Consider the following 24,301-nt stretch of genomic DNA (forward strand, 5'->3'; position numbering starts at 1 on the left):
ACCACATCATCCACTGTTGAAAACTCACAGGCTGGATGCCAGGGACTGAAGAAAGAACTTAAATTTCCAGCTTTCCCCAGAGATGCAAACACACACTCGGGTCAAACCACTGATCTTTTCTGGGCCTTTGTGTCCTTACCCATCAAAATCAGCAATTCAATCCCGACTGTACTTCACATCTTTCAGCTTTTACAATCTCAAAACTCCAATTCTACAGTCATTCTTACCCTGGGTCTAATTCAACAGTCTTGAAACCTGCAGTTCATGCAGATTAGTGCATTGGTAAGGCATGAAGTGTGTCCCAGGGGACACTGTGTGTGTAGCAGAAAGCAAGGCTTCAACAGACCCAGCTCAAACAAAGATTCAAGGTGTTGGCAATAACAATTAAGCCCCAGATGTTATGAAAAGGTAGCAAGGATCGAGACAGATGCTGAGCAGGACAACTCTTACACGTGGCGTACCCCTGGGGCTGCAAAGGCAGAGAGGAAGGAGAAGGGTCCTTCTTCACCTGGGTGGCTCAGTCGGTTGAGTGGCCAACCCTTGGTTTCGGCTCAGGTCATGATCTCGCGGTTTTGTGAGTTGGAGCCCCGTGTGTGATTCTAACAGTGCAGATTCTCTCTCTCTCCCTTTCTCTCTCTGCCCCTGCCCTGCTCACTCAAGCTCTCTCTCAAAAAATAAACAACAACAACAACAACAAAAAGCAGAGCATGGAAAATAAGTCTAGTTAATTGAATACTGCAATGAATCATCTTTAGTGGAATGTGTTGCCGGGAGGTACTGCTGGGTTTCTGCCACACAGCCTTTTCTCGGGCACTAACCTCCCCAAGGTCTGAATGGCTCGACCGCTGATGGTCACGTCCTGCACTCCAATAGATCCCTATCTTCACGAGAGACTGCCTTTAATGAGCAGGCCCTTTCTGCAGGGCCATAACTCTTTAAATGAGCAGAATGAAGCAGTGACAGGCTTCTTATCTAATAGAGTGAACTCCTGTTAATTCAAAACTAGAAGCTGAAGGGATAAAACAGACTCTAGTCGCCTCAGCTCTAATCCCAGGCTACAGTCAATAACAGTTTTACCACAGAAGTTTTTCAACCTCTTAAGTTTTTTTTTTCAAATGTTTATTTACTTTTGAGAGAGAGATACAGAGCATGAATGGGGGAGGGACAGAGAGAGGGGGAGACACAGAATCCGAAGCAGGCTCCAGGCTCCAGGCTCCAAGCCGTCAGCACAGAGCCCGACGCGGGGCGCAAACTCACAAACCGTGAGATCATGACCTGAGCCAAAGTCGGACACTCAATTGACTGAGCCACTCAAGCACCCCTCGACTTTTATCTTTATAAAGGCCGAACAGAGGTAGCACAGAAAGCAGAAGCTGAAAGAATACAGTATTACTAAAGAGTGAGAGCCCCAGTATTCTGACAGAGTACATAGAAATTCTGTACCTTTCCACATCTCTATATGTGCATCTGAATGATGGCATCGTCTCCACACAGACCTTGTAGGAAAATGCTGGAAGAACGGGCAAGGAACTCAAACATCGGAGTGGCAAGAACTGCACTGTTGTTTAAGCTCCAGCCTGTTGGCTGACTCGTTAGCATGAGCCACACTGATCTGACCAGGTAATCCCCAGACTCTGGATCATTGAGGGCTCTGACGGGAAGGGTCTGGTTCTCAAAAGCAAAGTGAGTTCTATTAGAAGGATGTAGGGAATCATGGAAACCACAGCACTGGGAACTGCCCCAGAAGGTTCCAGAAAGTAAAGAGGAGGAAAGTAGGAAGTCAGGCTCAGGGCAGAAACCGGCTGGTCAAGATGCAATGAATAAATATGTATTACATATGAATGAATATGTATTATGTATATTAAGTAGCCGGGACTACTCAGCAATACAATGAACTCTCGATCCAGGAACCTGGACAAATCTCTAGAGAATTATGCCCAGTGAAAACAGCCAATCCCATTTAGCTAGTATTCTTGAAATACAATTATAAAAACAGTGGCTAGGGCTTAATGTCAGGAAGGGGCTGGAGCAAAACCAGTGTGGGTCCTCATGGTGATGGAAAGGTGCTGTATCTTGACTGTATCTGCATCAGTATCTGGTTGAGATATCGTTACTAGAGCTTTACAAGGTGCTACCACCAGGGAACCCTCTATCTTTTGACATTGGCAAATGAATGCACAGTGACTGCAAAATAAGTATTTAATTAAGAGGAAAAAGGAAAGACTGGCTAAGAGATCATGAGACTACCAGGGCTCTACCAGGGACAGGAAGCCAAGAGATTTGGTTGACCCTTAGAAGGGCATGGTGACAAGCAGGGGTTCCTCTCGACAAGACCTAAGAGTGGGGAGATTTTCGTAAGGAAATGGGGGTGCTTTGAAAAAGGGGGAAGGTGAGCCAGTAAAGCAAATAGCATAGACATCTGCACACTTCTGAGGATATGGTGAGCTCTCTCTCTGTAGCCAAGGAGCAGGGGACTAACTGTATGACCTGAAGTTGCTTTTAGTATTTGAGAGAGAGAGATAGAGAAAGCATGCGACAGAGAATCCCAAGCAGGCTGCACACCGTCAGCACAGAGCCTTCCACAGGGTTTGAACTCACGAACTGTGAGATCATCACCTGAGCCCAAATTAAGAGTTGGACGTTTAACTGACTGAGCCACCCAGGCACTCCCGAAGCCTCTTTTAAAAATATTCCCAGGGATCCTGGGTGGCTTAGTCGGTTCAGCACCCGACTTCAGCTCAGGTCATGATCTTGTGGTCCCTGAGTTCGAGCCCCGCATCGGGTTCTGTGCTGACAGCTCAGAGCCTGGAGCCTGTTTCAGATTCTGTGTCTCCCTCTCTCTCTCTGCCCCTCCCCCACTCATGCTCCGTCTCTCTCTCTGTCAAAAATAAACAAACATTAAAAAAAAATTTTTTTTTAAATATATTCCCATGGGGATGCAAGCTGGTGAAGCCATTCTGGAAAACAGTATGGAGGTTCCTCAAAAAACTAAAAATAGAACTACCCTATGACCCAGCAGTTGCACTGCTAGGCATTTATCCACAGGATACAGGTGTGCTGTTTCGAAGGGACACATGAACCCCCATGTTTATAGCAGCACTATCAACAACAGCCAAAGTACGGAAAGAGCTCAAATGGCCATCGATGGATGAATGGATAAAGAAGATGTGGGGGCACCTGGGTGGCTCAGTTGGTTAAGCGTCCAACTTCGGCTCAGGTCATGATCTCGAGGTCCGTGAGTTTGAGCCCCGCATCGGGCTCTGTGCTGACAGCTCAGAGCCTGGAGCCTGTTTCGGATTCTGTGTCTCCCTCTCTCTCTGACCCTCCCCCGTTCATGCTCTGTCTCTGTCTCAAAAATAAATAAACGTTAAAAGAATTAAAAAATAAATTTAAAGAAGACGTGGTCTATACATATACAATGGAGTATTACTCTGCAATCAAAAAGAATGAAATCTTGCCATTTGCAACTACGTGGATGGAACTGGAGGGTGTTATGCTAAGTGAAATGAGTCAATCAGAGAAACACAAATATCCTATGACTTCACTCACATGAGGACTTTAAGAGACAAAACAGATGAACGTAAGGAAAGGGAAACAAAAATAATATAAAAACAGGCAGGGGGACAGAAGAGACTCTTAAATATGGAGAACAAACTGAAGGTTACGGGAGGGGGTGTGGGAGGGGGGATGGGCTAAATGGGGAAGGGGCACTAAGGAATCTACTCCTGAAGTCATTGTTGCACCATATGCTAACTAATTTGGATGAAAATTTTAAAAAAGAAAAAATAAAATTAAAAAAAAATAAATAAAAATAAAATAAAAAATAAAAAAATATATATTCCCCAAATGACTCTACCCAAATTCCATTGATACAGCCTGTCATTCATTGTCACAGACACTCAGGAGGCTGTTAGGCACTGAGCCATGGAAAAAACTAACCGGAAGTTATGGGGATCAAAAGAATCCCAGAGCGTGATCTCTAGCACATCGCACCCATGCAGCCCCCTTCTGACCTTCTAGGCAAGCACACTATTAGGTTTTCATAGCATGGAAGGCACTCAGTTTTTATAATAAACAAGTACATTTTCCAATTTAATTGACAGCTAGACACTGTATCAGTTAACACTTCACTGATACGAATTTCTTTACTTCAATGAAACACAAAGCCGTTGGAATTAGATGTCATGTCCTTCTGAGCTTAATAAGAGGTCTTTTTAGTAAGAGATTTTTAACTACAAGCTCATTCCAGTACATAATTTAATGGGCCGTTTTCATTTTTTATTTTTTTTTAATTTTTTTTTTTTAACGTTTTTATTTATTTTTGAGACAGAGAGAGACAGAGCATGAACGGGGGAGGGTCAGAGAGAGGGAGACACAGAATCCGAAACAGGCTCCAGGCTCTGAGCTGTCAGCACAGAGCCCAATGTGGGGCTCGAACTCACGGACCGTGAGATTATGACCCGAACCGAAGTCAGCCGCTTAACCGACTGAGCCACCCAGGTGCCCCTAATGGGCCGTTTTTATTTTTATTTTTATTTTTTTTCAACGTTTTTTATTTATTTTGGGGACAGAGAGAGACAGAGCATGAACAGGGGAGGGGCAGAGAGAGAGGGAGACACAGAATCGGAAACAGGCTCCAGGCTCCGAGCCATCAGCCCAGAGCCTGACGCGGGGCTCGAACTCACGGACCGCGAGATCGTGACCTGGCTGAAGTCGGACGCTTAACCGACTGCGCCACCCAGGCGCTAATGGGCCGTTTTTAAATGAACACTCCCTTGAAACTGATAAAGCCTGTCCTGCCTTATTTTCGGTTCACTGCTAGAAAGGCTTATGAATATATGATGGTAAAACTGAAATAATGACATATTGCTGGAGTTGAGGACAATTATGAAATTGTCATTTAAATCCAAATCAGAACCAGGGCACCTGGGTGGCTCAGCCGGTGGAGTGTCCAACTTCGGCTCAGGTCGTGATCTCGGGGTTCATCCCTGGTCACGCCCCCTCACCTTACTCAAAAGCAAATGGGCAACACACGTGGGAAGCATTTGTTTTGAAAATCTTTTAAAATTCAAGAACCGTATGAAACATTTAAATAGGGTAGAAGAGAAAGACCGGATCCCCTCAAGCCACTGAAGGTTTGATAAAACAAGGAGACCCCAAGTCCATGAATTTTCATGTTGAATCACCTGTAGTCCTTCCTAAGTAGGGGTCTGGGTTTTGTCAAGTTAGGAAGCTGCAGGGAATACTTAAGAACTAAGTCCAGGAGCACCTGGGTGGCTCAGTCACTTAAGCGTCTCACTTCGGCTCAGGTCGTGATCTCATAATTTGTGAGTTCGAGCCCCATGTGGGGCTCTGTGCTGACAGCCTGGATTCGGATTCTGCTTCGGAGCCTACTTCGGATTCTGTGTCTCCCTCTCTCTTTGCCCTGCTCATGCTCTGTCTCTCTCTCTCTCTCAAGAATAAACAAATAAACGTTAAAAAAAATTAAAAAACCTAAGTCCAGCTGACGGCCAGTGTCTGACTTCATACTTGTCTGCCATCATCCAGCAGGAAAGTAGGAACATGCACAGTAACCTGAACCCAGAAAACAAAACTGCGTATCTTCCTGAAGTCATGACCTCTCCCCGGCACCAGTGACAGACATAAAGGGAAGTGGGGGGCCAGGAGGGGCGGGGGGCGGGGAGTGACAAGAAAGTGATGGCTCTTAGCAAAACCCAAGTGTGGGAGATCAGAGAACGATGTGGACACTGGCGGGGACTTCAGTCTCTGCAGTGGACAGCCCCGCAGGTGCTGTGGGGTGGGGGAGGGGGGGAATGAACCAACAAGGGACGTGAGGTTACTCTGTGCTGGAGCGGGTGGCAGGCAGGGGGGGGGGGGGGGACAGCCCAGCCTGGACCCAAGATGTCCATCCAATGACCACGTGAGGGCCTTGGGTGTATGCGTCTCAAATGCCAGAATCGTTTGCTGATGAGCAGAGTGGCGTTCCCTTCAAGGGCTCCCAGCTGTGAGGGGGAGGAAACCACAGACCCCAGGACCCCCACCAACCCAAAACGCTCACAGAACATACAGGCCATCTGCTCTGCGTCCATCTGTTTTAAACACCAACACGCACGCTTTCATACAATGTACTGTATCCGTACCTCGTTAAACCGCATACAGCAGTCACCATTCCTTTCAACCTTGGGAAAAAGCACCCTGTCTTGTCTGTCGGCTTGTGTGTCCAAGTGCTAGCTGACAGGTTGGCCAAGTTCACTATCTGGGTGATGGTCAGCCTTGCTCTGTCTTCCCATTAGCGCCTCCACTCCAGAGGAAGATACGTGGACGGGATGGGGTGAAGGAGAGGGGGACTCAGCCCTCCACTTCCGGCAGAAGGCTCTTAAACGAGGGGCCGATAAGGACACGCTCTAGGCAGCCTGTAAAACTGACAGTCACCCCAGAGGAACTGGCCCCGCAAGCCCTTAGCGGAGGGGAGACCTCCTCTACCCCACAAAACTCCAAGAGATGCCCACGTCACATAGGAAGGGCTGGGAGGCCACCAGTACCCCCCGTGGGAGAGCCAAAGATGTGATGCCACATCTCAGGCTGCCTCTGAAACCAAGGCCATGGGAAGCCGTGTCTCCCCGGAGCGAGTCACTGGGAGATTGGAAGAAAAGCAGAGCGTGTCGCAGAGGGAACGAGATCAACCAGAGGAAGCAGAGATGGTGAGCGTGCACCAGCTTCCACGGGGACCGCTCCTGCCAGCGGGCACCTCCAGCCTCTCCTCTGGCATGTTTGCTTAAGCACAGCGGGTACTCCCTGCTTCCTGGGCCCTCAGATGCCTGTGGCTTGCAGCACTGTCACACCAGCTGTCAAAAGAAGCTGTGCTGGGACTGTTTGGAGCTGCAGAAGATTAGGGAGGCAGGGAGAGACGCCTTCACCATGCTCCCGTGTTCTGTATTTCACACACATACACACTCTCTCTCCCTCTCCCTCTCTCTCTCTCTCTCTCTCTCTCTCTCTCACACACACACACACACACACACACACACACACACACACACACACATACACACACACACACACACACACACACACACCTAGCTTGTACTGCTGGGCAAATCTTCCAACCCCAGAGACATTCCCGTCTAAGTGGAAGCTCATTTGCTCTGGCCCTTTAGGTGATCAAGGTACGTGAATGGAACAGAAGCTGTGTGTTCCAGGAATAACAACAAAACACCCTTCACTCAATGGCTCCCTCATGCAGGACACTGGCTGGGCGCTCGGCATGCGTTGTGAAACCTTCCCACCATGTGGGACATGCACCTGACCACCCTCATCGTGGAGATAAACAGATTCATGGGGTTAAAAAGTTGGTCAAAGGGCAGTTTATTCAGCTCAGAGATATGAAGTAGCTCATTCAAGGTCATATATCTAATTAGTGGTGAACCATTAAAACATATCGTATGGGCTCCCTCTATTTCCTCTCCCGATAACCCTGTAGCAGAAGATTTTATCTCCTAGAACTTCTCTCTCAATTTTACCTCCTAGGACGTCTCTCTCTAGACACCTGACTTAACTTCAGTAACATACAAACAGCCACGAAGAACACACAAATTTGGGGTCTGCTGTGACCCGGCAATGGACCGGTGAATTCATGAATGTAGATTTCCATCCTCACATTTGCCCCAACGCATATGGGGCATTAACCCCCTGATAACAGAAGCTTCTCAAATCCGTAAGAGATTCCTTCTTCCGCCCCTATCCTGCATTATGGGTAAGGAGAAATGCAGCTACAGATGCAAAGGTTAAAGAAAAACTATTTTAAAAGTTAATTCCAGGGGCGCCTGGGTGGGTCAGTCGGTTAAGTGTCTGACTTCAGCGCAGGTCATGATCTCCCAGTCCGCGAGTTCGAGCCCCGTGTTGGGCTCAGTGCTGCCAGCTCAGAGCCTGGAACTTGCTTCGGATTCTGTGTCTCCCTCTCTGCCCCTCCCTCGCCTGTGCTGTCTGTCTCTCTCTCTCAAAAAAAAAAAAAGTTAATTCCATTGGGACATGATTAAATCAAAGGGGAGACATCCTTAGAAGAATCAGCCACCGCTCAAGGACACCGGGGAATGCTGCGTCCAGAAGCTAACGCAGCATTTTTGCAGGACATCAGAACTCAGGCTGCAAAATCACTAGTGAGGATAAGAACGGTGATCATAGGTCAGGACTGGCCAAGGCTTGCCACACAGTCTTCTTAGGAACAGCACCCTTTATACAGCTGGATGCTGGTCGGTCACTCTCCTGAGCTACCTAATTATTCCACTAGCTACCCTCTTCCACCTTTGATCAGACTTCAATTTATCTGGAGGCCCCCAGAACACTGCATCTCTTGTGTTCATCTGTGAATATCTTTGTATGTTGATACTTTCCAGTCACCTGTGGATTCACACAGCTAGTACCAAAAAATCAATCAATCAATCAATCAATCCTACCTCCTTTGGTGCACACTGTGTCGCAGAGCACTGTGGTCACTCACTGCAAAAGACTTGGTAAAACAGCATTTCTTTCAGAGACCAGGACGTGCCCTGCAAGTCCCTACAGTGAACATCACTCCCTGAGCACTTTATCTTGTGCTTCAAAATGAACCCCAACCTGTGAAGGGCCTCATTCCTTGCCCTTGGATTTGAATGTTGTCATCCTGGTACACCAGGCTTATTCTACAAGGAGATTTCCCTGGATTCCCGAATACTGAGCTGAGGCCAAGACAAGCATGGAACAGTAAGTACAGTTAACTGCTTTAAGAAACCAAAAACACAAAAAAAAAAAAAAAAAAAAAATTAAAAAAAAAAAAAAAAAAAAAAGAAACCAAAAACACAGGGCACCCTGGGTGGCTCAGTTAGTTAAGTGTCTGACTCTTGGCTTTGGCTCAGGTCTTGATCTCACGGTTTGGTTCGTGGGTTTGAGCCGCGGGTCAGGCTCTGCACTGACAGTGCGGAGCCTGCTTGGGATTCTCTCTCTCCCTCTCTGCCCCTGCCCTGCTCATGCACGCACTCTCTCTCTTGCTCTCTCTCTCTCAAATAAAGAAGTAAACATTAAAAAAAAAAAAAGCAACCCAAAGACAAAACCCAACAGATCAAAAGCAATATTCTATCACTTGGATTACCCTTTTATAAGGGGGAAGTTGATATGTCTTGGGGAGTCCAGATTCCATCTATAAAATTCCATGAAAGGAAATCAACCGCAGAAGCAGCTAGCATGCATCTGAGCACTCTACTGAAGTAGTTACAAAGTGTCTGCGAGAAAACAATAAATCTTCTGGAAGGCAGACCCCAGCCACAGAGCAGCCAGGGGTGGGCTCTGAGGCAACAGATGTCAAATCTGTGTTCAAGATGGCTCATCTCTGGGGAAGGATGAAAAGGGACCACAAGGATGTCAAAGCCACTAAGAATTTTCTAAAGTCCCCTCACTCACACACACACACACACACACACACACACACACACACACACACACACACACACGACCCTGTGGTTCAGCAAAGAAAATGAGCTACTATAGCTACAATCTCCTAAACAGAAGAGTGAAAAAGCTGGACACGAATATATTTATTTCGTTTACATAAAGGTCAAATAGAGGCTAATCTATGGTGTGAAAATTTAAGACACAGCATCTTCAGGGGAGAGGTTCAGTGGCACCTGTGGGGCCTAGAACATAGAAACAGGAAAGTTCGATGTCTTGATCTGGATAATGACTAACACAGCCGTGTTCACTCCATGAAAATTCATCCAGCTGTTGTCCTTTTTTACTTTTCTGAATGCAAGTTCTACTTCACTACCAAAAGATACATATTAACAAATAAAGAGCACCTACTATTTCATAATAATAAAATAAAATAAATAAAAGGAAAATAAAATAAAAAACAGCAATAACATTGAGAGAACATATAGGAGCTGATCCCCAGAAGTTCTTTTCTAGATGGGATCAGCTCCCTCTTGGGGTGCAGACTGGCACCTCCATATACCAATGTTAGGTCAGCGTACATCATTACCATCACAATGCTGGTGTCTGGGAGCTGCAGTCCAAGAACTGTATCCAATGACAGGGCAGTTCATTCCCTAGGTAAGACGCCTAGGGCCCCTGGGGTCAAGGTTATGTTGACTGATAAAAGGCACCTCAGCAAAAGCATCAGGAAACCAGGATGCCAGCCAGCCCCCCACCCCCCGCCGCACATTTTGGCAGTTGTGTGACCGGAGACATGATGGCCAGGGGAGCTAGTGGGGGAACAGCACAGGAGAATAGTCACAGAGCGGGCTACAGGGAAGTAGGAACAGGACAAAGCCAGACACCCACCACCACTGCACTGCCTTCCGGAAGGCTGGAGAAACGGACAGCTGAACACGGCAGGGCTACCGGTTTAAACATGCACTTTCCAGCTTATGGTGAGGCATCGAGGTGAGGCATAAACTCACCTCTCGTTACTGGTTCCCTGACAGTAACCTGACAACACCAGTGAGCCCTGAAGAAACGGATGTTCGGATCACCCGTCGTTCGTCCCGATGCAAGTCACTAAAGGAAACATGTTAGAGAATTCCTCTACAATTAAACCACAATAGAGCTTTAAGGGTACAGTAAGTCCAAGTCTTATAAAGTTTTCTGATCTCCTGGACAAACACTGAAAACGAGAAAGTGAGGCCGGGAGAAGCCTAGAAGCTCACAGGTGAGCCCACCCTCTGCCAAGGGGTCTGCGAGGCCGACCCCTCTGTTCTGGGTTTGTGCCCAGCACAAGACAGGGCATCTATTCCCTGAAGCCCCCCTCCAGAGCTCCCTACCCACTTTACTGGCCAGAATGGAAACACATACCCACTACCAAAACAACAACAATAAACCACTGGAAAGACCAGTGGGCCCCCCCTAAACCAGTCAGGTCCATGCCCAAAGCCTGACACAGCCCAGGAAGGTGGGAACTAGGTGGGTACCTCGGGAGGGAACGGATGCCACAGGGGCAGCCAGTGTCCTCCGAGGAATCATGTATACATGAAACAAAGCATCAGTATCAGGCCATACAAGGTCACAAAGCAAAGCTCCAGGGGCAGCTGGGTGGCTCAGTCAGTTGAGCATCCTACTCTTTTTTTTTTTTTTTTTTTTTTAAGTTTATTTACTTATTTGGAGGGAGAAACAGGGGAGGGGCAGAGAGACAGGGAGAGAAAGAATCCCAAGCAGGCTCCAAACTGTCAGCTCGGAGCCCGATGTGGCGCTCGAACTCACGAACTTCGAGATCATAACCTGAGCCGAAGTCAAGGGTCAGATGCTTAACTAACTGAGCCACCAGGTACCCCGAGCATCCTACTCTTGAATCCGGCTCAGGTCATGATCCCAGGTCATAGGATCGAACCCTACATCAGGCTTCAAGTTGAGTGTGGAGCCTGCTTGGGATACACACACACACACACACACACACACACACACACATTCTCTCTCTCTCTCTCTCTCTCTCTCTCTCTCCCTCCCTTTGCCCATCTCCTCCACTTGTGCACTCTCTCTAAAATGCAAATAAAATAAAATAAAATAAAATAAAATAAAATAAAATAAAATAAAATAAAATAAAATAAAATAAAAATATAAAATAAAATAAAATATAAAATAAAATAAAATAGGAAACATAAAAACAAAGCTCCAAGTGGAATCACAGGGAGAGCCTTTCTCTACTTGGACTAAATACTGAAAGCTCTAGGAAGACAGTGGATTTGAGGGGGTGGGTGTTTCAGATGGGGTGAGGCATGGGACCCTTGAGAGGCAGGCAGTTCTGGGCACAGGGAACACGGGAACCGAAGTGGCAGGCAGTGGCAGGCGGGTCATAAAAGGGAACAACACAGAGGCTTTCTTAGTGAGTCCACAGGCTCGGAGAGAGGAAAATACAGATATCCAGGCTACGGCAGGTGAGTGACCTTGGCCTGTTTGCCCAGATTATTTTTAAAAGTCAGCAGTCCATGAGGGAGGAGCCACTACAGTATTTCGAGCAGGGAATGAGCACAAACAGAGCTAGGCTCATAGATGTGCTGGAGGGGGAAGACCAGCATAGGAGACTACTTTAATAACCTGGAAGGGGAGCCAGCCGGGACAGGACTCGATGCATACAGGGACGTATCTGAGACGATGTCGCCAACTGGGATGGGAAGGGGATGGGTGAGTACAGAAGCAGAGGTTAGGTCACTGGGAGGGGGGACAAAAAATCGAGCCCAGCTCCGCATGGCCCAGGGACCGCAGGGAGAACAAGGCAGAACAAGTCACTGGAGGCAGCTGGATAAGGCACAGGGGCCACACAGAGTCCCTCGTCATCCCCCTTCCCTGAGGCTGGACGGCAGCTGCCAAGGATGATGTTTAACTCGCGGGGAAGGGCGTCTGCAGCAGACAGGGACTGGAGAGCAGAGAAAGGCAGAAACGAGGGCGAGGAGGGGCCAGGGAGGGCTGACGTGCAGACAAGGTTCAGCCCTGGGCTCTGAGCCCTTTCCACTCTGGAAGCTTCCACCCCCTTATCCTTCCCCACAACTAGAGACAATAAAAGCCTTTGTTTTCAAGAACACACACACACACACACACACACACACACACACACACACACACATCTAGGAGGAGGGATGCTAGCTTGAGAGGACTCCCCTGCAGTTTCAAAGGCAGGATTGGGGTACATGCTCTGGAGAACCGTGAGCCAGTCCGGTGGCTCAGGCTGGCCACTGGTCAGGGTGATGGGCTGCTCTCGATCTCTCTGAGACGCTCTGTGGCAACACGGCACTTGGGAAGCAGGCCTGCAGAGGAGATGCCCGGGAAGACTTCCCGGAGAAAATGTGACACTGTTACCTAGAGATGGGCCCACCTACACAAAAAAGCAACGACATGACCGCAAAAATACACAACAGCCTCAAGGGAGAGTCATGGTTCTGTGTCCTCCCGCAACAGAGCAAAGGCTGGCCAACAGGTGCACTCAGCACCTGCCCCAGCGACCGTGTGGCCTGCCACACCACAAACCGAAAACGCCACAATCTGGCTCTTAACACAGATGGCTTGCCAATGCCTGACGCTCTAGAGAAGGACCGTAATTTGTCAGCCCAACAGAATGAGATCTGCCCGGGGCACCAAGGTGGCTCAGTCGGTGAAGTGTCTGATTCTTGGTTTTGGCTCAGGCCATGATCTCACGGTTCGTGGGTTCGAGCCCCACATCAGGCTCGGTGCTGACAGCTGAGTCTGGACCCTGCTTCGGATTTTGTGTCTCCCATGCTCTCTGCCCCTCCACCGCTCACTCTCCGTCACTCTCTCAAAAATAAATTTTAAAAAATTAAAAAAAAAACAACAATATGATATGCCCTGACGACGGACAGCTTTGCTGATGTGGGGAGAAGGTGCACACAACAATGTATCAATTCAAGCCATCCCAATGCTATTCTGAAACCTAACATATTTGTAGTGTACAGAACAGAACAGAATAAATAACGTATCTATAGGACATGCTGGGCAGGCTTCCTGTTCAAAACGATGACGTCTACAAACGCCCAAACAGCATAACAGTGTTGATCGCCAACCCCACCCCACCCCGCCACATCAGTCAGCTCAGATCCTACAGATGGGGTGGCTTAAACAATAGAAATACATCCGCTCTCCTTGGCCTACAGACAGCCACTTTCCTCACGTGGCCTTCCTCTGTCTGCAAGAATCCTTGCTGTCTGTCTGTTCCTCCTCATGTCAGGACCCCAATCAGGTTAGATTAGAGCCTCATTTAATTTTGTTACCTCTTTAAATGCCCTATCACATTTTGAGGGGCTAGGAATTAGGGTTTCAATACATGAATTTAGAGGGGGGACAAAAATTCAGCCCATAACTGCACCCCAGCTGGACAATTGCAATAAAAAAGTTGCTTTGCCAGAAGAGTTAAAATTTTTTTTTAAATGTTCATTCATTTTTGAGAGACAGAGAGAGACAGAGCACAGGCAAGGGAGGGGCAAAGAGAGAGGGAGACACAGAATCCAAAGCAGGCTCCAGGCTCTGAGCAGTCAGCACCCAGCCCGACGCGGGGCTCGAACCCACAAGCAGTGTGATCATGACCTGAGCCAAAGTCAGACGCTCAACCAACTGAGCCACCCAGGCTCCCACAAAAAGAGTTTCAGAAGGAAATTCCATGCTTTTCCTCCCCTGGAGTTCAAAATTTCCAAAGCAGATGTGAAAGATCTTAACTTCTAAAATTAGGAAAATTGGAAAATCAAAGTAAAAAACATTATGGGTAATGAGAATGCTGCTTGACCTCTGTGATCTTCCTCCCCAAAAACCAGAACCTCAGTTTCACCGTGACAGAAATATCAGACAAATGCCAGCAGCAGGGCACTCTCCACAACAGCCAACCAGCCCGGCTCAAAACGGTCAGGGTCACAACAAGGGAAGCCTGAGAAATGGTCACAGTCAAGAGGAGCCCAAGGCAGCAAGAGAACTGAGTATGTTGTGGCGTGTTGGATGAAATCCTGGAACGGAAAAGGCATCAGAGGAAAACTAAGGAAAGCTGGATAAAATACGAGCTTAGTGGTCACGTATCAATATTGGGTCACTGGAGAAAACTACCGCCATTCCCTCTACCAAGGGGAAAACTGGGCGCGTGGGGCACATGGGGGTGCTCTGTGCCACTTTCGCAACTTCTCTGTAGATCACAAACTCTCCCCCAAACACAGGTTTTATTAAAAACAGCAACAATGTACTGTGTGTGGCCAGGACATGGGAAACCAGCCGCATGAGTGACCAGCACTCGCTCCTGCCTGGGGACCCCAGGAGCCCCTGTGTTCCTGAGAAGTGGGGCCGGCAGGCTGCTGGTAGTCAGGGCACGCTGGATTACGAGCCCCTACTAGGTGTGTGGATGGCACCTTGCATTTCTGACTGCGGCGGGACAGGGTCAGAAAAGATCACAGGAGCCCTGGGGACAGAGTCCAGCTTGGTTCCTCCCCACCCCCACGCCCCAAGACAAGCCCACTCCACTCCCAGAAGAGGGAGCAGGGAAGGGAAAGGGGACAGAGGGAGGGACAGAGGACACCACCAAATTCCAGGCTCCTGCCCTCACCACCAGACATGGAATGTACAACAGCATTCCTGAGGCCGGGCAGTTTCATTTAACCAAACGACCGGACAGAAACCTGCTTCAGCTTCCTGTCTTCATGGGGTGGCGTCGGGGAGATCCCTCTGAAAACCCTGAACCACAGGCATTTGGGCCACCAAATTAGACACACACTTTACTTATTTGTTTAAAAAATGTTTTTTGATGTTTATCTTAGAGAGAGAGACAGACAGAGACAGACAGAGCATGAGCAGGGAAGGAGCAGAGAGAGAAGGAGACACAGAATCCGAAGCAGGCTCCAGGCTCCACAATGACAGCACAGAACCCGACGCGGGGCTCGAACTCACGAACCGTGAGATCGTGACCTGAGCTGACGTCGAGCACTTAACCGACTGAACCACCCAGGCGACCCTAGGCACGCACTTTAGACTCAAGGAGGGGACCCTGTGATTCACTCTTACGAGCTCACCATGTCTGTGATTCAGGGTTCAAAGCCATCCAGCACTATGCACCAGGCAGTGTGAATTCTCTCACAAGGACCCTAGGACAGGAACCTGCCTACCGTAGTTCAAAGGAAAAATTAAGAATATTTCAGGGTGGCTCAGTCGGTTAAGTGTCTGACGTCAGCTCAAGATATGATCTCACGGCTCGTGAGTTTGAGCCCCACATCAGGTGAACTAGAGCCCTGCCTGGGGCTCTGCACTCCCAGTGCGGCGACTGTGTGGGATTCTCTCCCTCCCTCCCTCTCTCTCTCTAGCTCTCACTCACTCGTGCCCTCTCTCTCTCTGCGCTCTCAAAAATAAACAAACAAATAAAAATTTTTTAAAAAGCAGTATTTCAGTGAAATCCCTCCAAGTCTCACAAGGACCTTCAGAAATTTGTTTAAATAAAAAATGTATCGCAAAGTAGAACACCAGGTTAAAAGGGAAAGGGGTCCAAACTCCCTAAAACGTGACATGACTTTAACAAGAACTGAAAGCAAGAAATCCCAGGAAATCATAAATAAGAGAAATTTCCAACACAGAATGCTCATTAAAGAAGGTGCTAGACAATTCGAGCACACCGACACACACACCCCACACGGCATCAATCAGAATATTTGAACGTAAGTATCCACTTCTGTGGCCCGTTAGAGAAAACCGGTAATTTTTGCACAGAACGCATTCTGAATAATTGCTGGAGGGGGTCCAGCAATGCCGGAAAGGAAGAGTCAGACAACACAGACTCCGCTGTTCCGGCCACCCAGGATAAGGTGCAGGGACTGCGGCCCAGGAGTCCTCAGGGTAAGGAACGACGCAGCCGGCATCCGGCCACCCCCTCCAGGATATTCTCTCCTGTCCCCTCCTCTTCCTCTTCCTCGGGATTTCAGAAGGTCCAAATCAAAAGCTCCACAGGGCTTTTTCACCATGCATCACGTAAGCCGGAGGGAAAAGGCATGAAATGCGTCAGAAGGCATATGCGACACCTTACAGCCTATTTTACGCATCATAAAAATCCTTGCGCGCACCCTGTTTTACCAGATGTGCTGCAATGGAGGATGCCATGAATTTTTAAAAAGGAAATAAATCTTTCCATCTTCAAATGACCCTAGTTGGAAAAGCCAAGTTCTGCAAAGCTGTATACAACATTCATTTGCTTTCTTAAAAATAAGCATTTAGGGGGCACCTGAGTGGCTGAGACGATGGAGCGGCCAACTCTCGATTTCAGCTCAGGCCACGATCTCACTGTTCGAGAGTCTGAACTCCACGTCAGGCTCCGCGCTGACAGCGCAGAGCCTGCTTGGGATTCTCTCACTCATTTTCTCTCTGCCCCTCTCTCCACCAAATAAAATTTTTAAAATTGAAAAAATTTTTTAGAAATTAGAAAAAAAAAGTATTCAGTGCAACAGAGTTTTAAATTACACAAAAGCATAAAGAAGTGTGGCTGTCGGGGGGGGGGGGGGAGGGCACTCACCTGTATTCCCTAACTAAAAAAAACATTTACTAATCTCGATATACTCAATTTTTCTTTCTCTGTTGCATATACGTATACAACTTCTTTTTCTTTTTAATGTTTATTTATTTATTTCAGAGGGAGACAGAGCGGGAGAGAGAGACAATCCCAAGCAGGCAACTGTTAAAATAGCAGGGACGGATTTTAATCCTGAGGTTAAATTAAAATTTTTGTAATCTAATCTATTCACAAGAATTTGGGATAGAAACCAAAGATACACAGGAGTACCATTCACAGTATCTTCTGTATAAAAGACCGCCTCTAAGTGATACACGTTCTTTTAATTTTTAAAAGGTTAGCACAGCAAGAGGGCTTAGAAATAAATGTACATGGACGGGAAGATGCACAAAGCTTTTGGAGAGTGGAGTTTTCTTTCCAAATTGGTATCATGCCCTGTAGTCATCTGTCACCTTCTCCTCCTGCTCCTGATAAAACCAGGGTCTCCAAGGACCTCGAATCTGGTAGAAAACAGGTCTTATCTCAAGTGGGCAAGTCAAGTCAAGGTTGAAGTGAGAGCTCCGTGGCAGATGACAAAAATGCAGAAGTCAGAAAAGGCACAGAGCCGCCTGCCTCCATCAACAAGGAGAGGTATCTTCACAGACATTGTTCTCCTGTTGGCTCTCCTTACAGTTATGTCCTGAAATTTAATCTTTTTTAAAATTTATTTTGACAGAGACAGAGGCAGTGCAAGTAGAGGAAGGTCAGAGAGAGACACAGGGGAAGAGGGAGAGAATCCCAGCTAGGCTCCACATTGCCAATGCAGAACTCACAAACTGTGAGATCATGACGTGAGCGGAAGCCAAGAGTTGGACACTTAACCGACCGAGCCACCCAGGCACCCCTAGTTATGTTCTGAAAATTAGCCTCTAATGTTAAAAAAAAAAGAAACTCACGCATCTAACGCGCAATCTGCCAATGTGACACCGGTCAGCGCAACAGAGGGAACGGGCGAATTCAACAACACAGACGATCCCCAGAAGTGTCAATCTACATATACGTACGTGTAATGTATACGTATATGTGAAACAGCTGTATACGTATGTGAAAACCTCCACTGGACCATCCGACTAAACTCTATTCTTTAAAGGCTTAAAAAAAAAAATTCCTCTCAAAGGACTTTGCAAGGCCTCATGGCTGGGTTCTAAGCAATTAAGAATCACATTAGGCCACCAAGAGTTTCAATTGTAGTTTCCAAAAACTCTCAAGTCGCTTGTTTTCTGGAGGGCTGGGGGTGTGGAGAAGCTCTTGAACTTTAGGACCAGCCAGATTAACAAGCAAGGTTTCCCTCCAGACTGGGTAAGGCTACGTGGGAGATAAGGCCACCAATCACTCAAACATGCCCCATCGAAAGCACAGGTGACCAACGGAAAGCCTCCTCCCTCCCCGTGCCACCCTGTCGATACCGAAACCCGGCACCCGTGGGCACAGACGACACGCAGCACACACACAGGTCGGTGGGACCCAGTAGAGCAGTCAGGAAGTGACAAATAATATTCAATGTAAGCAGACACGGCTCAATGATGGCTATCAACACCAAGAGCCACCTGGTGAAATTTCAGTCAAGAAAGGGATGCCACTGTTTCAATGGATCCAGCCCTGTTGCTTGGTTTCTGATTGCTTCCATAGAAGCCTAATCGTGAGCCCCTTAGCGGAGGATTGCTGTGGCCCCTGAGTGACAAAGGGGAGAAAAGCTGGCTGTGGACAAAGTGCCTGCCCTCTTTGATCAGTGTATGCAAATGTTTTCCAAAAGAAGCTGGGCCATCAAGAAGAGGTTAGCTTCAACTTCTCTTGAGGTGTTTTGGTGTTTTGTTTCCTTCTGTCTCATTTAGCTCTGGAGGGCTTAGGGTCACACTGCAAGTGTGAGAACAAACAAAGGCTCTACCATGATGCACAGCTTGCTATCCTAGACGCTTTGGTGCAAACTACTCCACCTGCCTCAACAGTCAAGACTCGATCTGTGCTGTGGGGCGGGAGGCTCCCGTGGAGGCGGCAACAAGATCCACACCTTGCCTCAAGGGGGTCCGCAGGAGGCCAAGTGCAGCCAAATCCCGTACTGAAATCCTGCCCCTGCTCGACACCCCACCCCCCAAGGAGCACCTCCCCACCGTCCTTGGGACCGCTGAGCCCAGTGGAAGACACCTCCCGGGCCGAGGACGACTCGGGGGCCCTGCCACATCCGGGAAGGAGCTGGGGTCCCCGGGGGCCCAGGGCAGCAAGCGTTCGAGCGCCTCGTGCCAGCGCCACGCCACAGAGAAAGCAGAGCAACGGGGTGCAGGCCACTATCACGGACAGCTGAGGCTCGCCTCTGCCCAGACTGAGCCTCCCTTCCCAGGTTCCTTCCGCATCCCACCCCCTCAGGAGGGCAAGACGAGACATGTGCACACCGCACCACACATTTTCAGAGAAATCTCCCTAGACAGTATGCCTCCCGAACCGCTCTCCATTTAGCTGTCAGTGTGACAAAGCTGGGGATTTTTCTCCACATTACAAGAATTCAGAGTTACTTCCTGAGGTCAGAGAGAAACGCCACGAGACACATTGTTCAAATAGTTGGCTTATTAGATTTTCTAACAGTCCTACGATGTATTAAGAGGAAAACCCCCATCCCTGCTCAGAATGGATATTCCGAGGACTTAAGTGACCACAGAGCCCGGCCACCTCCCGAGAGCACCTGTAAGACGTGGAGGACTGCCCGCGTGGAGAGCTCAACGTGTCCATCGGCTGGTGAACGGACACACGTGGTCTGACGCCCAGGGAAACAGCGCTCGGCGAGGAAAAGGGAAGAAATGCCGGTACGCGCTCCAGCGTGGATGAACCTGGAAAAGGTCCCATCGAGCGAATGAAGCCAGACGCAGAGGCCAGAGGAGTGCAGGACGCCCGTCTGTGGGAAATGTCCAGAACAGGCCAACCTGTTCGAGACAGAAGATTCGAGGTTGCCTGGGGCTGAGGCGGGAACACGGAGGCACAAAGGCTGCAAAGGATCTTCCGGGGTGATGGAAATGGCCCCAAACACTGGGCAGCGGTGATGGGCGCACAGCTCTGAGGGGACCGGGTCCCTGAGGTGCACACTTAATACAGGTGAATTTTATTCTATTTTCAATTATTTTTAAATGTTTATTTTTGAGAGAGAAAGAGAGAGTGTGAGTGGGGGAGGGGCAGAGAGAGAGGGAGACACAGAATCTGACACAGGTGCCAGGCTCTGAGCTGCCAGCACAGAGCCCGACTCGGGGCTCGAACCCACGAACCGCAAGATCACGAGCGGAGCGGAAGTCGGACGCTTAACCGACTGAGCCACCCAGGCGCCCCAATATGGGTGAATTAGGAAATCCTATGCCTACATAAAGGTGTCTAAGAAAGCAGGAGGCAGGGCGTGGGACCAGGGAGGAACAAAGGAACCGGCACACGGAGGGAGAACAGCGAGGGGTGGCAGGCACACGTGAGTATCAGATGTGTTTTTTGTTTTTTAACACTTACTCACTTTTGAGAGCGAGCATGAGGCGGGGAGGGACAGAGAGAGACGGGGACAGAGGATCCAGAGTGGGCCCTGCACTGAAAGCAGTGAACTCAACGCAGGGCTTGAACTCACGAACCGTGAGATCATGACGTGAGCCGAAGTCAGACACTCAACCAACTGAGCCACCCAGGCGCCGCGAGCATCTGATGTTCTTAGTCAGCTGTAGCCCTGCTCTGCTGGGCACCATCCGACTTTCAGGCAACACACAAGACCCTCCACATTCTGGAATAAGTGCTGTAAGGTAGGGTTTTCCAAATCCTTTTACAGACGAGGAAACAGGCAGGCAAGGGTTGGATTTTACCTGAACTCACCAGTCAAGAAATAGAGACATGGGGCAGAAGAAGCGGGACCCGAGAAGGAAGGAAAGGGGGAGGGGAGAAGGGGACACAGGACTCCCAGAAACCACAGGCTACACACACACACACACACACACACACACGTGCACATATATACCAACCCGCCCCTTGTTCCTATGGGCTTCTGGTCCCTCTCCTCCATGCAACCAACCACAAAGCACAAGGTACAGGTCAAGCAAAAAAAAAAAAAAAAGTGGCAGTTCAAGTCAAATTTCCTGACTCCCATCTCTAAAACAAAAATATTAGGTCACCCTATTTACAGTAAATATTGCTATTGTGTTTCTCCCCATCAGCAAGCTGTTTCCAGGGTAAGCAGGCTAAAATCTACTTTCCAGAGCAGAGACGACCTTGACTGGCCAACGAGGACACACGAGCAGCAAGCTTATTACAGCCGCCTGGTTCTTCATGCTGGCACCAGGCTGCGGGGCAGAAACCCACGGACGGGTTTGCTGTGTGTCTGCTCATGGGATGCAGGTGTCTGGGATCTGTGCTCACGCGCAGTGAGAAAACCCCGGCATACCGTCTCTGCCCCCTTCGGGACCCCTTTTCTTCCCAGAAGATGCCTATCCTAACCCCTCCCATGGTGGCTCCGGGAGGCAGTTCCAGGCAAACCTGGATATTTGCAGGGGCAGGGAAATCACAGGGAAGGAGAGATAGGAAGCGTCCCACCAGCACACAGAGGAGATGTTCCTTTGGGACATGTCCACACACACACAGGTTAGACCACAGTCCACCCTTGGTGTGGGCTTCCCCCTCCCTAGCTGTTGTCTTCCTCCCTCGCCATGTCCCTTCCCCTCTCTGCTGTCCTCGGGCCACCCTCCCCAATCCAGAGCCTTGAAGCACAATTTACCACCACAGTGGACCTCCAGCCTGTGCCCTACCCCCCCCAGCCCAACACCTCCCGAGCGGGCATTTCCAACCAAGCCCCGAACACCTTCCACAAAGAAAACAGAAACAGATTTCACAGGCGGTGTGGTCTACCAGATGTACGAATGCAAAGCATTTAACCACAGCTAGGTCCACCCACCGCCCCCACGCCACGGCATGGTGTGTGGGTAGGAAGCAAAAGGAAGCTGCAGAATAGGTGGAGCTGAAGGGCACGAGTGCCTGGCAGGTGCCTAGAAACCAGACAGGGCTGAATGCACAGAAGAGAAGGTTCCAGGGGACAGAACGTAAAGACAGAGAACAACAGCAGAAGATCAACCAGCGGGGACCAGAGGACAAACCCAGAGAGGGGGTGGAGGACAAGGTTCCACACAACAGAGCTGACCGTTGTCCTCTAAGACAAGGGGCAATTTTGAAGTGCCTGGTGGCACAGTCGGTTAAGCATCCGACTTAGGCTCAGGTGACGATCTCACGGTTTGTGAGTTCGAGCCCCGCGTCGGGCTCTCTGCTGACAGCGAGGCACCTGCTTGGGGTTCTCTCTCTCCGTCTCCTCAACTCACACTCTACCTCACTTGCTCTCTCACAATAAATAAACAAATATTAAAAAATGAAACCCAGATGGCTTGATGACTGACAAACACGTTAGCAGGCATTGATGAACACCCACCGGCACTACTCTGGAGAACAGACACACGGCACCCCCAGGGCCCACACCTAGTGTCTAACTCGCAACGGCTCCTTGTTGGCCAGTGTTCCATTGTCCTGAGGAAACCATCTCTCCACTACTGGCTTTCCCATCGCTCTCCCTTTTCTTCTGCCCCACTCCCAACAACTGGGTCATATACCACCCTACCCTGGGCTAGGGACCACAGTCCCTGGAGAAAGGGAGGGTTCCAGGCCACAGTTCTCCATGCAGCAGCACTGACACGTTGGGACAGATGGTTCTCGGTGGGGAGGGGGTGGCATCCTGTTCACTGTAGGGGGCTGAGCAGCGCCCCCGGTCTTCACCCGAGGTGCCAACAGCCACCTTCCCCTCAAGCTAGTGCGACCAAAATGCCTCCAGCATTTGCACCCCGATGCGGGGCTCGAACTCACGAGCCACAAGATCATGACCTGAGCCAAAGTTGGATGCTTAACCAATTGAGCCACCCAGGTGCCCCAGAATCTGGTTGAGAATGAAGCCAGCAGGAATGACACGGTCATATGGACAGGCCTCCCGGCATGTATACGAGCCCCACGTCTCCTATTATGGCAGACACACCTGGGACTCCCCAGGTGGGTGAGCCCACAGGGTCCCTTTTTCCACAGAGGCTGCTGTCCATTCAATCAGAACAGCCCTGGCTCTCTCCAGTTCTCGGCTCCGATAACCACACACAGATGAGCACGAGGGGCTCTGCAATGCGAGGAACCCTTGGTATTCAAGGTCTCAGTAACCAAGCGCTCACTTGGGAGGTTCCTAATGAGGTCCCGGGAGAGGAGTGGGGGGGACATGACTAAAAAGAAAACAGAGGTTCACAGCAAAGTCTGAAGCAAAAATCTGCAGATCAAATATCACTGAATATTTTGAACCATGTTCTCAGTCATCACCTAGGAGAGGGGAATTTCGGAAAGGTTGGGAAAACGGGGAATGGAATTGGCAGGCTTGCCGAGAAGCCAACTCATGATCTTAAGGGGAGAGCCAGCGAGAAAGGATTTAGTTCCCCAGGGGCGATGGGAAGCGGCCGGCGGAAGCACCCACACTCCCCGGCGAAGCCGGTCTCTGCCCCAGCCGGAGAACTGGCTGCCCCTGCGACGGTCAGCTCAGCCCTCCTCTAAGGCTGCAGCTGTCAGACGTGCCCTGCCCTAGCACACCGAGGCTGAGCAGTGCCCGAAGGTTTCTTCTGCCAGAACAATACCAGAAAACATTTGTTATCAGGAGAAAGAAAACGGTCGGTCGGGTTGAGGTGATACTGACAACGCCCTCCTCTCTTCTCCTCTCCTCTGCAAATGCTTGGTCCGTGAAAACCCTTGCATCTGGCCACCTGCTGCCCGGAAACCAGAACAAATAAGTCCTCACCCTCCCTCTGACCCCTTATGAGGTGGGCTTTTGCTAAGGCCTAGACACGAAACAGGAGACATCAAGTATTTGATGTCTTGACCTTGGCCAGGGGAACACCTGATAAATCAGCCAGGCAGGGTGAAGCTGGGGCTCGTAGCGGGTGCCTCCGCCCCACAGCGCTACACGCCCTTTAGTGTTGGACAGGCAGTGGGGCCGGTGATTCATGGCCCCGCCACACACTAATCCCCACGGTTTATGGCCTCACATCTGCTCCGCAGGCGCGCTCCTGCTGGTTCTTCCAGCTCACTAGGGAGCTCCCCGTGCTGAATACACGGCTCCCTAACTGCAGAGCCTGCCTCCATCACCAGCTCTGATGGCTGGCACACGGAATCTCACACTCTGGTTAAAGGTGAACAGCAGAGTCCCAAAAGACTCCTCAAAGACATGTATGCTGGCACACTACTCCTTTT

At 49.4% G+C, this 24,301-nt stretch overlaps 1 protein-coding gene and 1 non-coding gene across 3 annotated transcripts in view; both read right to left on the reverse strand.

Annotated features, from left to right (window-relative positions):
• SHROOM2 (shroom family member 2) overlaps positions 1–24,301 on the reverse strand; it is a 153,869-nt gene that overhangs the window by 102,211 nt on the left and 27,357 nt on the right. The gene's annotated exons all lie outside the window — the stretch shown is intronic.
• On the reverse strand, positions 14,013–14,097 carry TRNAQ-UUG (transfer RNA glutamine (anticodon UUG)). The gene has a single exon. It is a non-coding gene; the product is annotated as a tRNA-Gln (tRNA).

Source organism: Panthera onca, chromosome X, assembly GCF_046562875.1.
Source record: "Panthera onca isolate mPanOnc1 chromosome X, mPanOnc1 haplotype 2, whole genome shotgun sequence".
Taxonomy (NCBI): domain Eukaryota; kingdom Metazoa; phylum Chordata; class Mammalia; order Carnivora; family Felidae; genus Panthera; species Panthera onca.